Consider the following 15441-nt stretch of genomic DNA (forward strand, 5'->3'; position numbering starts at 1 on the left):
TTCCTCTTCCGCTGCTCAGGATGCCCAGTGACGACACTGGCAGCGAATGAATCGAGGTGAATATTGATGAGGGGCGGAGTCACAGCGGCTGACCGACACCCCGCTAAGCCCCACCCCTCCAGTCCGGTGGGCTTCAGAATGAATGGAGGTGAATATTGATGAGGGGGCGGAGTCACAGCGGAGCAGAGAGACAGCTGTAACCACCTGATGCCGCGCTGCCCCAGGACCCACAGGGCAGTGCAGCCGGAAGTTAGGGAAAGAAACAGATATATAAACAATGAGTGGGGGGACCGTTGGAGCCACATAGAAGTGGCAAAAATAGCTGAAAATGTATGGAGGCACCTTTTATTTCGATGTACATTGTGAGTAAACGTGTTTTTTAAGTTTGTGGGTGTAACGTGAACAAAATTTGGAAAAGTTCAAGGGGTAAACACAGCTTTTCACCTCCACTTAACGAGCAGACGATTATCGGGAAGGAACACTTCCTTCCCGACAACAGGCTGCTCTTTTCAGCATCTAAATGCACCTTTAGGGTTTTTCATTAGATTTTAGTCCAAATATGATGATTCCGGTGGGACCAGCCAACCCTCTAATGTGTATGAAGGCCTCCAGACTTCCTCCTGATGGCAGATGAAATCCAATTGCCTGATTCTTTTGTTCTCATGGAGATAAGCTGCAGCCAGAAGTGTCTAGCAGCGACTTTCTTCCCTCGTCCGATTCACAACACATGCAAGCTCTTCTCTTCACCACCTTCTCCTTACACATGCATGTGTTATGAATAGGAGATGGAAGTAAGCTGTTGCCAGACACCTCCTGTTAGCACCTTATCTCCTGGGGAACCCCCCCAACCCAACATCTTCTGCTGTGGTCAGACAGTCTTTATTTGCTGCTGCGCAGGAAACGGAGCACAGGCCTTTTCAAGTAAACGGTACTGTATTGCTATTCCCTACACATTTTGTTCAATCACTTTTATTAAGGATGAAAGCACAAATAGATAAAACATCATGTTCAATTACATTGCAGAATGCACATCAAAATATTGTTCGTTTAGGCTTCTTAACGTGGTTTGTAAGACATATTCATAATAGCATCCCGCAATCCCAGGAATAATTGACCCATAGTAGTACACATACAGACATAACAAGACAGTACACACAAGACACATAAGGGAAGGAAGACAGACAAGGACGGTATCCTAACATGAAACCTCAACTAGTTATTCCAGAGCAACTGGAGAGTTATTGGCCCGAACTAACCAGTCATGAAACGCTTGAGACCCCTTAAACAGAAGCCAAGGAGTCCATAATTTCATATACTTCTGGTCCCACCCTTTATCCTCTGCTATTAACTCCTCCATCCTACGTATAGATTCGAACGTCTCCAGCCATTCCCCCACATGTGGGGCATCCCGAGACTTCCAGTGCCTCAAACGGGCCGGCCGCCTGTACAAAAAATCTCAGGAGGCCCCGTTTTGCTGACTGAATGGAACCTGGAACCATCGATAGCAAAGCCCCTTCCAGAGTCCATCGGGACGTGGAACCTGAAACTTGATTATATAGATCAATGCTGTCCAAAAAGGAACTATTTTTGGGCACTGCCACCAAATATGGGACATCGTGCCAACAGCCCCCTCACACCTCCAACATATATTTGAACAAGCCGGGTAAATGGAGTGTAAGACGGCAGGAGTCCTATACCATCTGGATAGGATCTTGTAATTTTTCTCCTGCAGCCCGCAACAGATGGAGGACTTGTGAGACAACGTAAAAGCCTTAACCCATTGTTCTGCAGAGAATTCCCTGCCTAGTTCTTTCTCCCACGTCCGAACATAGGGCAAGGAGGAGGAAGGTCCACCACCCTCCTGGAGCAGCCCGTACACCAGAGACACCAAATGAGTAGGCGGGGATGTTTGCATGCAAAGCACCTCAAAGGATGTTAGGTCCCTGGATAAAGTGGCAATCTGGCCCAGGGATAAAATTAAATTCTTAACCCCGTTATAGAGTATCCAAGCCCCCCCTCTCACTTCGTCCCAGGAAAGAGTCCAAAGGGCGAACGGATGTCTTCGCTACCAGCTGATACACTGTAACATTATCCTCCTTGCGTAAACCCAATATCTCCCCCCCGCTCTACTCCCATCGGAAAGCTAGGGTTATCAAATATGGGCGTCATAGGACCCGGGAAGGACGTACACCCTGAGGGAACTGCGCAGCTGTCCCACACCTGAAGAACACCTACCGTGAGGAACGGGAGCCTGCTACTACGTAACGATTTAGGTACGCATAGAAGATTCTGAGGTGGTTCCCCAACATCGCTCTTCTCAAAACTAACCCACCTTTTAGAAGCCCCACCATGAAACCAATCCAATATATACGCAAGGATCGCCACTCTGTAGTATGAAGGTATATCAGGGACTCCTGCCCCTCCCCTCACCTTTGGTCTCATTAGAAACTTAATCCCCAGTCTTGGGGATGACCCTGCCCAGATAAAGTCAAGAAACATAGTACGCATGGTTTTGAAGAACACACGCGGCAGTGGGATAGTAATGGTCCTAACTAGGTACAAAATCCTGGGTAGCACATTCCCTTTCAGCCCTTGTATCCTCCCAAACCACGACAATGGTAACTGTTTCCAGGCAGATAAGTCCCTCCTAATCTCTGACAGCAATGTGGCGAAGTTCAACTGGTAGAGGTCCTTATGTCGGGATGGGATAGTCACCCCCAAATAAGATATGCTATCCGTTTTCCATTGAAACGGAAAAGCCTGTCTCAGGGATTGTACAGTAGTGTGTGGAACCGTGACATTCAAGATCTCGGACTTTATGGAAGTTTACCTTGAAGTTATTTAAATCCCCAAATAAAGAGAACTCTCTCACAATGTTTGGTAAGCCGACCACCGGGTCGGAGCAATAGATTAATAGGTCATCTGCGTAAATGGCGATTTTAGATTCTAGGGATCCAAAACATAGACCCCGTATGGACGCGTTAGCCCTAAGCACTTTTGCCAGAAACTCCATGACCAGAATATACAAAGGAGATAGAGGACACCCCTGCCGGGTCCCGTTGTGGATCTCAAAAGGGGATGATAAAGCACCATTCACCCTCACCTGGGCTCTTGGCTTATGATAAAGAGCCATTATTCTTATGACCATGTTAGGACCAAGGCCGAATGCCCTGTCTCTCAGGAAATCCCAGCCGACGCGGTCGAAAGCCTTCTCCGCATCGACTAAGCGAAGGCATAAAGGCGAGTTCATGGACGAAGCCCTTGCAATGTGTGCTACGGCTCTAATAGTATTGTCTCTCGATTCCTGACCAAGGACAAACCCCACTTGATCTGCGTATATCAGGGAAGGTATATGGACCTTCAGTCTGTTAGCTATAATTTTAGCATAGATCTTTACATCTATGTTAATTAAAGAGATTGGTCGGTAGTTACTACAAACCGAAGGATCCTTCCCTTGTTTAGGTAGTACGCAGATGTGTGCCGTCAGGGCCTGCGACGGGAACAGAGAGCCCTTCACGAAGGAATTGCACATATCCGTCAAAGGACCTGTCACCTCGTCCAGAAATCTTTTGTAAAAACGTGGCGTGAATCCATCCGGACTCGGACACTTATCCACCTCTAGCTGTTTCACAACCCCCTGAATCTCCTGCTCAGACACTTCCCTCTCTAAGGCCTCTTTCACACTGGCGTTGCGGGAACACGCGCAGAATTTTTTTTCAGCGCGAGTGCAAAACATTGTAATGCGTTTTGCACTCGCGTGAGAAAAATAGTGCATGTTTGGTACCCAAACCCGAACTTCTTCACAGAAGTTCGGGCTTGGGATTGGTGTTCTTTAGATTGTATTATTTCCCCTTATAACATGGTTGATCACGCTGCCGGCATCTCCTTCTTTGCTGATTGTAGGAACAGGACCTGTGGTAACGTCACTCCGGTCGTCACATGGTCCATCACCATGGTAAAAGATCATGTGATGACCGGAGTGACGTCACCACAGGTCCTGTTCCTACAATCAGCAAAGAAGGAGACAGAAGGAGATGCCGGCAGCGCGATCAAGTGGACTAAGGTGAATTATTATTATTATTTTTTTTAACCCCTCCAGCGCTATTTTACTATGCATTCTGTATTCAGAATGCTATTATTTTCCCTTATAACCATGTTATAAGGGGAAATAATAATGATCGGGTCTCCTAGCAACCGTGCGTGAAAATCACACCTCATCCGCACTTGCTTGCGATTTTCACGCAACCCCATTCACTTCTATGGGGCCTGCGTTGCGTGAAAAACGCTGAATATAGAGCATGCTGCGATTTTCACGCAACGCACAAGTGATGGGTGAAAATCACCGCTCATGTGAACAGCCTCCATAGAAATGAACGGGTCGGTATTCAGTGTGGGTGCAATGCGTTCAACTCGCGCATCGCATCCGCATGGAATAATCGTCCGTGTGAAAGGGACCTAAGTCTTCCCTTTCCTCAGCCGACAGTTTTGGCCCCTTCATCCTTGACGAGTACTGTCTGATCTTCTGAGCTTTAAGTTCAGGGGCCAGGTCCGTGTATTTCCCCTTCAGATTATACAGCTTCTCATAGTAGGCCTGAAACTCCTTCAGTATATCCCCGGTAGCATGCACCCTCCCTCCCACTCTGCAGTTAATGGATTGAATATAACCAGAGGCCATCCGCGGGCGCAATGTCCTCGCTAAGAGCCTACCGCTCTTGTCCCCCAATCCATAAAATAACCGCTTAAGCTCATCTCTAGCCACTAGGTATTTCTGGTCAATGAGTTTCCGCAAGGCGGACCTAGCATCACACAGCTCCTGATAGACCCTCAGGTCAAGGCTGTCTTTATGGCGCCCTTCTAACGTGACCAATTTCTGTAACAGCTCAGCAATCTGTATGGAGCGCATCTTCTTTAACCTGGATGCGTGTGAAATCAATCGACCCCTAATCGCACATTTAAGAGCCTCCCACTTAATGGTTGGACTTGAGGGGTCTGACTTGTGGACTTCCACAAAGTCCGAGATAGCAGTTTTAATGTCAGCCACACAAACACTATCCCTCAACACATTATCATTTAACTTCCAAGAGCCCTTCATACGGGTGGGATCCCCCAAACCCAGAGCAACCCACGTCTGCGAATGATCAGAGAAGAGGACAGGTTCTATCCCTGCTGTCGGGCGCAAGTCTAACAGTTTGTGTAAAATTAATATATAGTCCAGGCGGTGGTACGAGTTATGAGCTAGGGAGAAGAACGTGAAGTCCTTCACCGTAGAGTGAAGAACCCGCCAAACATCCACCAAACGGAGCGAATGTAGGTGTCTCTGGAAGCCCCAGGCCACCCCAGAAGAGACAGAAGACGTATCCAACTAAGGGCTCTTTCACACTTGCGTTCTTTTCTTCCGGCATAGAGTTCCGTCGTCGGGGCTCTATGCCGGAAGAATCCTGATCAGGATGTCTTCAGTTCCGGACCGGAACGTTTTTTTGGCTGGAGAAAATACTGCAGCATGCTGCGCTTTTTGCTCCGGCCAAAAATCCTGAACACTTGCCGCAAGGCCGGATCCGGAATTAATGCCCATTGAAAGGCATTAATCCGGATCCGGCCTTAAGCTAAACGTCGTTTCGGCGCATTGCCGGATCCGACGTTTCTGAATGGTTACCATAGCTGCCAAGACGCTAAAGTCCTGGCAGCCATGGTAAAGTGTAGTGGGGAGCGGGGGAGCAGTATACTTACCGTCCGTGCGGCTCCCCGGGCGCTCCAGAGTGACGTCAGGGCGCATGGATGACATGATCGCATGGACACGTCATCCATGCGCATGGGGCGCTCTGACGTCATTCTGGAGCGCCCCGGGAGCCGCACGGATGGTAAGCATACTGCTCCCCTGCTCCCCACTACTACTATGGCAACCAGGACTTTAATAGCGTCCTGGCTGCCATAGTAACACTGAACACATTTTGAAGACGGATCCGTCTTCAAATGCTTTCAGTTCACTTGCGTTTTTCCGGATCCGGCGTGTAATTCCGGCAAATGGAGTGCACGCCGGATCCGGACAACACAAGTGTGAAAGAGCCCTTAGCGTCCAGAGGGAGATTAATGTCCCCGCCCAGGACAATCGGCAGGCCGTCCGCAAAGTCCTCCAACACCGCAAAGGCCGCCTCTGAAAAACCCTTCTGACCTGTATTGGGACCGTATAAATGTTAGCAAGAACCAGCATTCTAGATGCATTATTTACTTTCAAAAACGGATATCGGCCTTGGCCATCCTGGGTAGAGTCCAGAATGGTGCACGGGACATATTTGTGAATGGCTATGGCCACCCCCCTGGACTTAGAATCAGCATAAGTACTGTGAGACCACGTGGAGAAATATCTATTTCTACAGGTGTGGACATGGCCCGTTTTAAAGTGGGTCTCTTGCAAAAAGGCGATTCCCACTCTGTTTGTGGAGGTGATATAAGACCTGGTTCCTCTTAACCGGTTCATTCAGGCCATTAACATTGTAAGAGCAAACCTTAATGGAAGACATAGCGCTGTAGAAAATTAATCACAAGAGTATGGATACCACAATTTGTGGGGTAGGAACAACACACAAGGGAAGACAGGACACACCAGGGGAAGCACAAAACTAACACGTAAAACATGTAAACCCTCGAAATACAAGGCAATAATAGAACATATAAGTAACACTAGGCTGTGGACTAGAATGCTCATCTACTGCCAACAGAACCTAGGGAGAAGAGGAAGCCCCATTTGGCAAAGAAGGCCCCTCCCCACCATCCCCAGATGAAATATGACAAACATCCAAGAATATACTATTCAAATAGCAAGAATATAAGTGTACATCCTGCTTCTGACATACAGTTGTTAACCTTTAGAGCCCCACGACACCCCTGCTGAATACTGTATACGGAAAAAAACAGACCCCCATATAAACATAATTCTAGTTCCCCATGAGTCCCCTGACATTGAGCAACTCTTCATGAGAGAACATAAGGCAACCTGCCAACTGTAACCCCCTTCTAGAGGGGGGCATCATCTGATTCTCTCCCGGGCGGCCGGTTAATCGGCAATTGCGCCACTAATGGGATCCCTACAGACCCACAGTCATGGCGTCTTCCTCTGCTTGGAGGCCCTAGGAGAGCTCAGACCACCTCTCCCTCAATGGCGCAGGCCTCGGAACTGCCGGCCGCAACGGCAATGTTACTTAAGGGAGCGAGAAGATCTCCAGGAACTTGGGGAGGTCCTCCGGGTCTCTGAACACCGCCGTTTTGCCGTCCTTCCTGGCATGCAGTTGGAACGGATAGCCCCATCGGTATAGGATATCTTTCTCCTTCAATAGAGTGAGTAAGGGCCTTACCGCCCTCTGGAGTTGTAGAGTGCGCCTGGAGAGATCCGGCAATATTTGAACAACAGACCCCCCTAGTTCCAGAGTGTCCGCCTGTCTGGCCGCTCGCAAGATATCTTCCTTAATCCTGAAGAAGTGCACTCTGCACACTATGTCCCTCGGTCTGGAGGCATCGTTAGACTTGGGACACAAGGCCCTGTGAAAACGGTCCAATTCCACCGGTGGAGAGACAGTCCCCTAGCAGATAACCAAAGAAGGTTTGAATCATCGCCTCCAATTCAGATATGGGGACAGACTCTGCCACCCCCTGGATCTGCAGGTTATTCCTGCGATGGCGGTTCTCGAGGTCATCCAGATGAGATAGCAGGTGGGTGATCTGCTGAGAATGGGCTGATAGCACCGTATGCTGGTCCTCCAGCTGGTCATGGAAGGCCTCCTGCGTCTTCTCAGAAGCCTCCACCCAGGTGCTTAATCTCCCCCTTGAGGGTCTCCATCTCAGAACGGTAAGTCCGCTCCAGCCTCTGAACTGACCGCGCCAGGTCCTCCTTAATGGGCAGCGCTTGTAAATAGGAACGGAGGTCCCAATCCCCGTCCGGGGCACTAGATGCTGGGCTCCTTGTCGGAGGAAGGCGGGCTCCTGGTTCCGTCTGCCGCGGGGAGACTTCTCCCAGTCGCCATCTTGGGCGTCTTTGGAGGTCCCGTAGCGGTCGTCTGTGAGACAAAAAACTTGTGGATACCGGAGCCCTCCGGCTGATGAGCGGGCTCCTGTGGCACCTTGGCTGTTTTGCGTCCCATTTAGACCTTTAGCAGGCAGGTAAACTCATCAAACTAGCGAGAAATGTGGAGATGGCGGGAGAGCTTCACTTCCATGCGTCCTACTCCGCCATGAGCAAGCCGCGCCCCCTCTTCCCTACACATTTTGGCCTCGTTCACATTTCCTTGTCCATTTGACGTCCATGAAGGATCCCTGTTTGGTCCCGATCTGTTTTTTGCCCTCCGTGAGTCATACGTATTCCACGGACACTGATCTGCTCAAAATTAATTTCCAGAGCATCTCCTATCAGTGGTCGGTGAAAAATCGACCAAACATTGATGTCCTCTGTGTCATGTGATTTTCATGGACCCACAGACTTCAATAGGCGTGTTTGGTCCACACCACGGAGCAAAGTAGTGCATGTCTCAGAATTTGACCAGTGCTCAGTAAAAAAATACTTATGTGTGAACAAACATTAAAATCAGTGGGTACGCGTGCTGTCTGCAGAAATGAATTTTAGATTGTAACTTGTTGTATGTTGCCATTGCTTCAGACTAACATTTCCCTCGTAGTCTTTAGTCTTTAACCACTTACAGAGACTGTGCTGAAGCCTAATAAATATGTAATGCTGGCGAGGAGGACAGTGCCAAATAGAAAACCAGCACTTCGCTTTGTATAACATTTACTTACAATTTCTTACTATTCTGTGCCATTTATCACTGGACTGGGGATTGTAGACCCATTTTATGAAAGGCCTAGCTGCTAGCATTTTCGAATTGTGTAATATTGGCAGAAAAACCCTTTTGGAATCCTTGTTTTTTCTGTAATCTGTAGATCTTGACATGAAAAGCTTCTTCTGCTTTCAAATATTAAAGAACATACGTTGTTAATACTTCCTCCAGCGTTTCTGCTGTGTGACTCCAAAAAGATATGAGCAACTTTTGTAGTCTCTGGTAACCCTTGTTTGTTGACTCTTGGCTGGGAATCTGAAGCTATAAATGGACAGAATGTTGGGTTTGGTCTTTTAGTGATTTATTTTTTTAAGTTTAGGAGAGAACTATTATAATGCCAGAAATTTACTTTAGAAGAATTGTGAGGTGCTTAAGATTTTTTAAAACTATTCAACTGTTTTACATATTTTAAAGGGGTTCTGCAGTTTGTTTAAACTGATGATCTATCCTCTGGATAGATCATCAGCATCTGATTGGCGGTGGTCCGAAACCCGGAACCCCTGCCGATCAGCAGTTTGAGTAGGCAGCGTCGCAGGTCCATTGACGTCACGACTAGTATCAACTGGCGTGGGCGCGGCTGAGCTCTGTAACAGAGCCTTATGAGGGCTTCTTTTTTGCGGGACAAGTTGTACTTTCTAATGGCACCATTTGAGGTTGCATACCATGTAGTAGAAAGCGGGAAAAAAAATTCCAATGGGGTAGAATTGGGAAAAAACTCAATTCTGATAAAAAAAAAAAATTATTATTTTTTTACACTGTACACTATGTGGTAAAATTGACTACCGCAGTTAACTAAAGTTAACTACCGCAGATCGCATCTACTTGTCATAGAGGTCGGGAGCCGGCTATGTGATTCTGCAGCCAGCTCCCGCCTCCTGTATATGAATGATTGAGAGACTTATCTTCATTGGTGGCGCAGCAGCCATAGCCCCTCCCCTTCTCTTGTACTTCTTCCTCTCACTGGCTGCAGCGGCAGCACAGGGGGAGGGAGACACGGCTTCCTTCTCCCCTGTGCTGCGGAGGGAACACTGAGAGCAGCGCGTTCTGTGTTCCCAATACGTTATCGGTATATCGGCAAAATAGATGCCGATACCGATAACGTTCAAAATCCTCAATATCGGCCGATAATATCGGTAAAACCGATAATCGGTCGATCCCTACACATATACACTGGTAATTTTATTTAAATTTTCTTTTTGTAATTACACATTTATTTTGTGCCATACATTTTTTCTTACAATTGCAAAAAAAATATATAAAATTATACTTCTGCTGTATAAGAATACCTAATACATGAGAAACTACTATGAGGTTTTTCTAGCACAGTTTAGCATTGAGCTTCATAGCTCAGTGGTTACGGTTCTTGCCTCTAATATAGAAAGTTGTGAGTTCAAATCCCGGCAAAAACATTTTAGAAATAAAAGCTAAATTAGTCTTAAATACACTGGCTGTCCCCAAGCATGCTGATAATGCCTGTTCATAGCACTGACTCAATATATGGACATAGCCATATATGGAGGCAGAGCAGGGGCTCCTAAGCTGGGAACTAGAGTCCTGACTGTTCAGTAGCCCTGGGGAAATTCCCTGTACAGGTATCTTCAGCATAGACCTGAGTGGGCCCTCTAGGAGCAGTGGGCCCTGCTTGCACACTATAGGAAAAAGCACCAGCCTATGTGAGCTCCCAGGGTCCTGACCACCAGAAAGGCAGATGCTTTTTCATTTAGTGTGCAATAGGGCTGCAACGATTAATCAACGTTATCGATAATATTCGATAACGGGATTTGTTGTCAACGAATCCCGTTATCGAATAATCGGCCGATTCGTTGCTATGCGGGCAGTCGGGCGCTATGCCTGCGGGTCCTTGAACTTTAGATCACCGCATCTTTATTACCTTACAATGAAGCTCCAGTAACAGGCAGAGCGGGCGGCGGCGTAACGTCACTTACTCACGTGAATCGCATGCTCCGCCTGCTTCATTCATAAAGTAGGTGGAGCAGGCGCGTCACGTGAGTAAGTGACGTTACGCCGCCGCCCGCTCTGCCTGTTACTGGAGCTTCATTGTAAGGTAAAAGAAGATGCGGTGATTTAAAGTAAAAGTTACTGCCCATAACAGTGCCATCCACAGATCCCTCTCCCCATAACAGTGCACAGATCCCCCTCCCCATAACAGTGCCATCCATAGATCCCCCCCATAATAGTGCCATCCACAGATCCCCCCCATAATAGTGCCATCCACAGATCCCCCCCCCATAATAGTGCCATCCACAGATCCCCCCCCCATAATAGTGCCATCCACAGATCCCCCCTCATAATAGTGCCATCCACAGATCCCCCCCCCCCCATAATGGTGCCATCCACAGATCCCCCCCCCCCCCATAATGGTGTCATCCACAGATCCCCCCCATAATGGTGTCATCCACAGATCCCCCCATAATGGTGTCATCCACAGATCCCCCCCATAATGGTGTCATCCACAGATCCCCCCCCATAATGGTGTCATCCACAGATCCCCCCCATAATGGTGTCATCCACAGATCCCCCCCCCCATAACGGTGTCATCCACAGATCCCCCCCATAACGGTGTCATCCACAGATCCCCCCCATAACGGTGTCATCCACAGATCCCCCCCATAACGGTGTCATCCACAGATCCCCCCCATAACGGTGTCATCCACAGATCCCCCCCATAACGGTGTCATCCACAGATCCCCCCCATAACGGTGTCATCCACAGATCCCCCCCATAACGGTGTCATCCACAGATCCCCCCCATAACGGTGTCATCCACAGATCCCCCCCCCCATAACGGTGTCATCCACAGATCCCCCCCCCCCATAACGGTGTCATCCACAGATCCCCCCCCCATAACGGTGTCATCCACAGATCCCCCCCCATAACGGTGTCATCCACAGATCCCCCCCCATAACGGTGTCATCCACAGATCCCCCCCCATAACGGTGTCATCCACAGATCCCCCCCCATAACGGTGTCATCCACAGATCCCCCCCCATAACGGTGTCATCCACAGATCCCCCCCCATAACGGTGTCATCCACAGACCCCCCCCCATAACGGTGTCATCCACAGATCCCCCCCCATAACGGTGTCATCCACAGATCCCCCCCCATAACGGTGTCATCCACAGATCCCCCCCCCCCCCCATAACGGTGTCATCCACAGATCCCCCCCCCCCCCATAACGGTGTCATCCACAGATCCCCCCCCCCCCCATGACGGTGTCATCCACAGATCCCCCCCCCATGACTGTGTCATCCACAGATCCCCCCCCCCATGACTGTGTCATCCACAGATCCCCCCCCCATGACTGTGTCATCCACAGATCCCCCCCCCATGACGGTGTCATCCACAGATCCCCCCCCATGACGGTGTCATCCACAGATCCCCCCCCATGACGGTGTCATCCACAGATCCCCCCCCATAACGGTGTCATCCACAGACCCCCCCCCCCCCATAACGGTGTCATCCACAGATCCCCCCCCCCCCATGACGGTGTCATCCACAGATCCCCCCCCCCCCCCCATGACGGTGTCATCCACAGATCCCCCCCCATGACGGTGTCATCCACAGATCCCCCCCCATGACGGTGTCATCCACAGATCCCCCCCCATGACGGTGTCATCCACAGATCCCCCCCCATGACGGTGTCATCCACAGATCCCCCCCCATGACGGTGTCATCCACAGATCCCCCCCATGACGGTGTCATCCACAGATCCCCCCCATAACGGCGCCATCCGCAGATCCATCTCCATAAGTGCCATCCGCAGACCCCCCCCCCCATAACGGCGCCATCCGCAGATCCCCCTCCATAAGTGCCATCCGCAGATCCCCCTCCATAAGTGCCATCCACAATTTGTTTTAATATGGCCTTTGAAGATAATTTTTCAAGTAAAATCATATAAACCTCTTTTTTTGTCATTTTGGTGTTTTTTCCCGATTAATCGATGAAATTATCGACAACTAATTGATTATTCAAATAATCGTTAGCTGCAGCCCTAGTGTGCAAGCATGGTCATCGATGCTGGATTGCAGGGTGCTCAGAACCATGGAAACAAGCAGTGTATAATGTGATAGAAAAATGAAGCCAGCAAAAGAAGCAATGTGGATAATAACAATACATTAGTAAGTGGCTTGTATTATATATGCTATTTGCTGAAGTGAGACAACCCCTTTAATAGTTATTTACCCTGAAGAACATTGAATGCACTGTCAAAAATGGTGCAGATAGTTTCCATTTAGCATTTATTTTCTTGGCACGTATATCATTTACACTTTGGCTAGCTGCTTTTTCTCAGGCACTGTGCAGACAGTTGAGCGATCATGTTGTCTGGCATTGTATCCATATTTATCAGACTGACAACCAACCACAGACTTTTTCTCAGTGAGATTGTCAGACAGCACATGCCTACCTGCCAGTCAGGGCCGGCGCTTCCATAGAGGCAAGGGGGGCAAGTGCCCCCGAGTCCTTAGGGGCCCCCCACGCTGGCCCGCAACTAACTATAGGCAGGACAGTGACAATAACACGGAGATGAGCGCTTCCATTGTGGAAGCGCTCATCTCCAGTCATCTGTATCGCCGTCCTCAGGACAGCGATACAGATGGCTGTGCAGCAGGGGAGGGAGAGGTGTGTCCCTTGCCCTTCCTCTGATAGGCTGCAGGCACTAGGCTGGCAGCCTATAAGAGGCCGGCGCAGGCGACGCAATGACATCATCGCGCTCCCTGAGCTGTACAGCGCGGGACAAAGGCTGGAAGAGGCCTGCATCACATCACTGCCAAGGAGGTAAGTATAAATGTTTTGGTTTTGTTGTCAATACTGGTGGCTACTGACACATGATGGGGGGCTCTGGCTACTGGCACATGATCGGTGGAGGGGGGGGTCCTATGGCTACTGGCACATGATAGGGGGGCCTATGGCTACTGGCACATTGTAGGGGGGGGGCCTATGGCTACTGGCACATGTTGATGGGGGGGCTCAGGCTACTGGCACATGATAGGGGGGGCTATGGCTATTGGCACATGATAAGGGGGGCTCTGGCTACTGGCACATGATGGGGGGGGGGCTCTGGCTACTGGCACATGATGGGGGGGGTGCTCTGGATACTGGCACATGATGGGGGGGCTCTGGCTACTGGCACGTGATATAGGGGGGGCTCTGGCTACTGGCACGTGATATAGGGGGGGCTCTGGCTACTGGCACGTGATATAGGGGGGGGCTCTGGCTACTGGCACGTGATATAGGGGGGGGGCTCTGGCTACTGGCACGTGATATAGGGGGGGGCTCTGGCTACTGGCACGTGATATGGGGGGCTCTGGCTACTGGCACGTGATATAGAGGGGCATTTATGAGGGCATATTTTACTGGCACATTATTGGTGGGCACTATAGGGGCATCTACTGAGGCCACAAAGAACGGTTATTTTATATGGGGGCTCTGTATAGGGGCATTTTATACTGGGACACATTATGGTGGGTGAGGAGTACTATGGGGTAATCTACGGGGCACTAAGAAAGGGTATTTTATACTTACAAATCATGGGGGACACTGAGGGCATCTACTGGGGCACTATATATGGGGCATTTTATACTGGTACATTATGGGGGGCACTGGGAGGGGGGAGCGTAGCGCTATGGGGGCATTTACTGGGGGCACTATATAGGGGTATTTTATACTGGCACATTATGGGGACATTAGCTCAACTGGGGGCATTACAAGGGGGTACTTTTTGCACTGTCGCATAAGGAGAATTCTTACTACTGGGGGGGCATTATGGTGGGCTTTATTACTCCCCCATGGTATGACCCCCTAGTAGCAGCACCAGCCTCTCCCTGCTCTGCTATCCCTCTGCCCCTTCTCCAAATCCTTAATATGAAATCTTTCTCATTAGGATAAAACACAACATCAGCTCCGCCGAGCCCCCGGCCAAAGTGTTGTAGTGGTGTCCGAGTTCCCCAAGGGCCAAGCCAAGTAATTGTAAGTTTTCATCTGAAATATGTTTGTTATACACATATAGCATACACCGTGCCCCACAATATACAGTATACCGCTACACTGTGCCACACTATACAGTATACCTCTACACTGTGCCCCACAATATACAGTATACCTCTACAATGTGCCCCACAATATACAGTATACCTCTACACTGTGCCCCACAATATACAGTATACCTCTACACTGTGCCCCACAATATACAGTATACCTCTACACTGTGCCCCACAATATACAGTATACCTCTACACTGTGCCCCACAATATACAGTATACCTCTACACTGTGCCCCACAATATACAGTATACCTCTACACTGTGCCCCACAATATACAGTATACCTCTACAATGTGCCCCACAATATACAGTATACCTCTACACTGTGCCCCACAATATACAGTATACCTCTACAATGTGCCCCACAATATACAGTATACCTCTACACTGTGCCCCACAATATACAGTATACCTCTACACTGTGCCCCACAATATACAGTATACCTCTACACTGTGCCCCACAATATACAGTATACCTCTACAATGTGCCCCACAATATACAGTATACCTCTACACTGTGCCCCACAATATACAGTATACCTCTACAATGTGCCCCAC

The 15441-nt window shown here is 49.2% G+C and overlaps 1 protein-coding gene across 1 annotated transcript in view; it reads left to right on the forward strand.

Annotated features, from left to right (window-relative positions):
* Positions 1–15441, forward strand: part of LOC120989135 (guanine nucleotide-binding protein G(q) subunit alpha) — a 154057-nt gene that overhangs the window by 45128 nt on the left and 93488 nt on the right. The window lies entirely within an intron of this gene.

This window comes from Bufo bufo, chromosome 2 (genome assembly GCF_905171765.1).
Source record: "Bufo bufo chromosome 2, aBufBuf1.1, whole genome shotgun sequence".
Taxonomy (NCBI): Eukaryota; Metazoa; Chordata; class Amphibia; order Anura; family Bufonidae; genus Bufo; species Bufo bufo.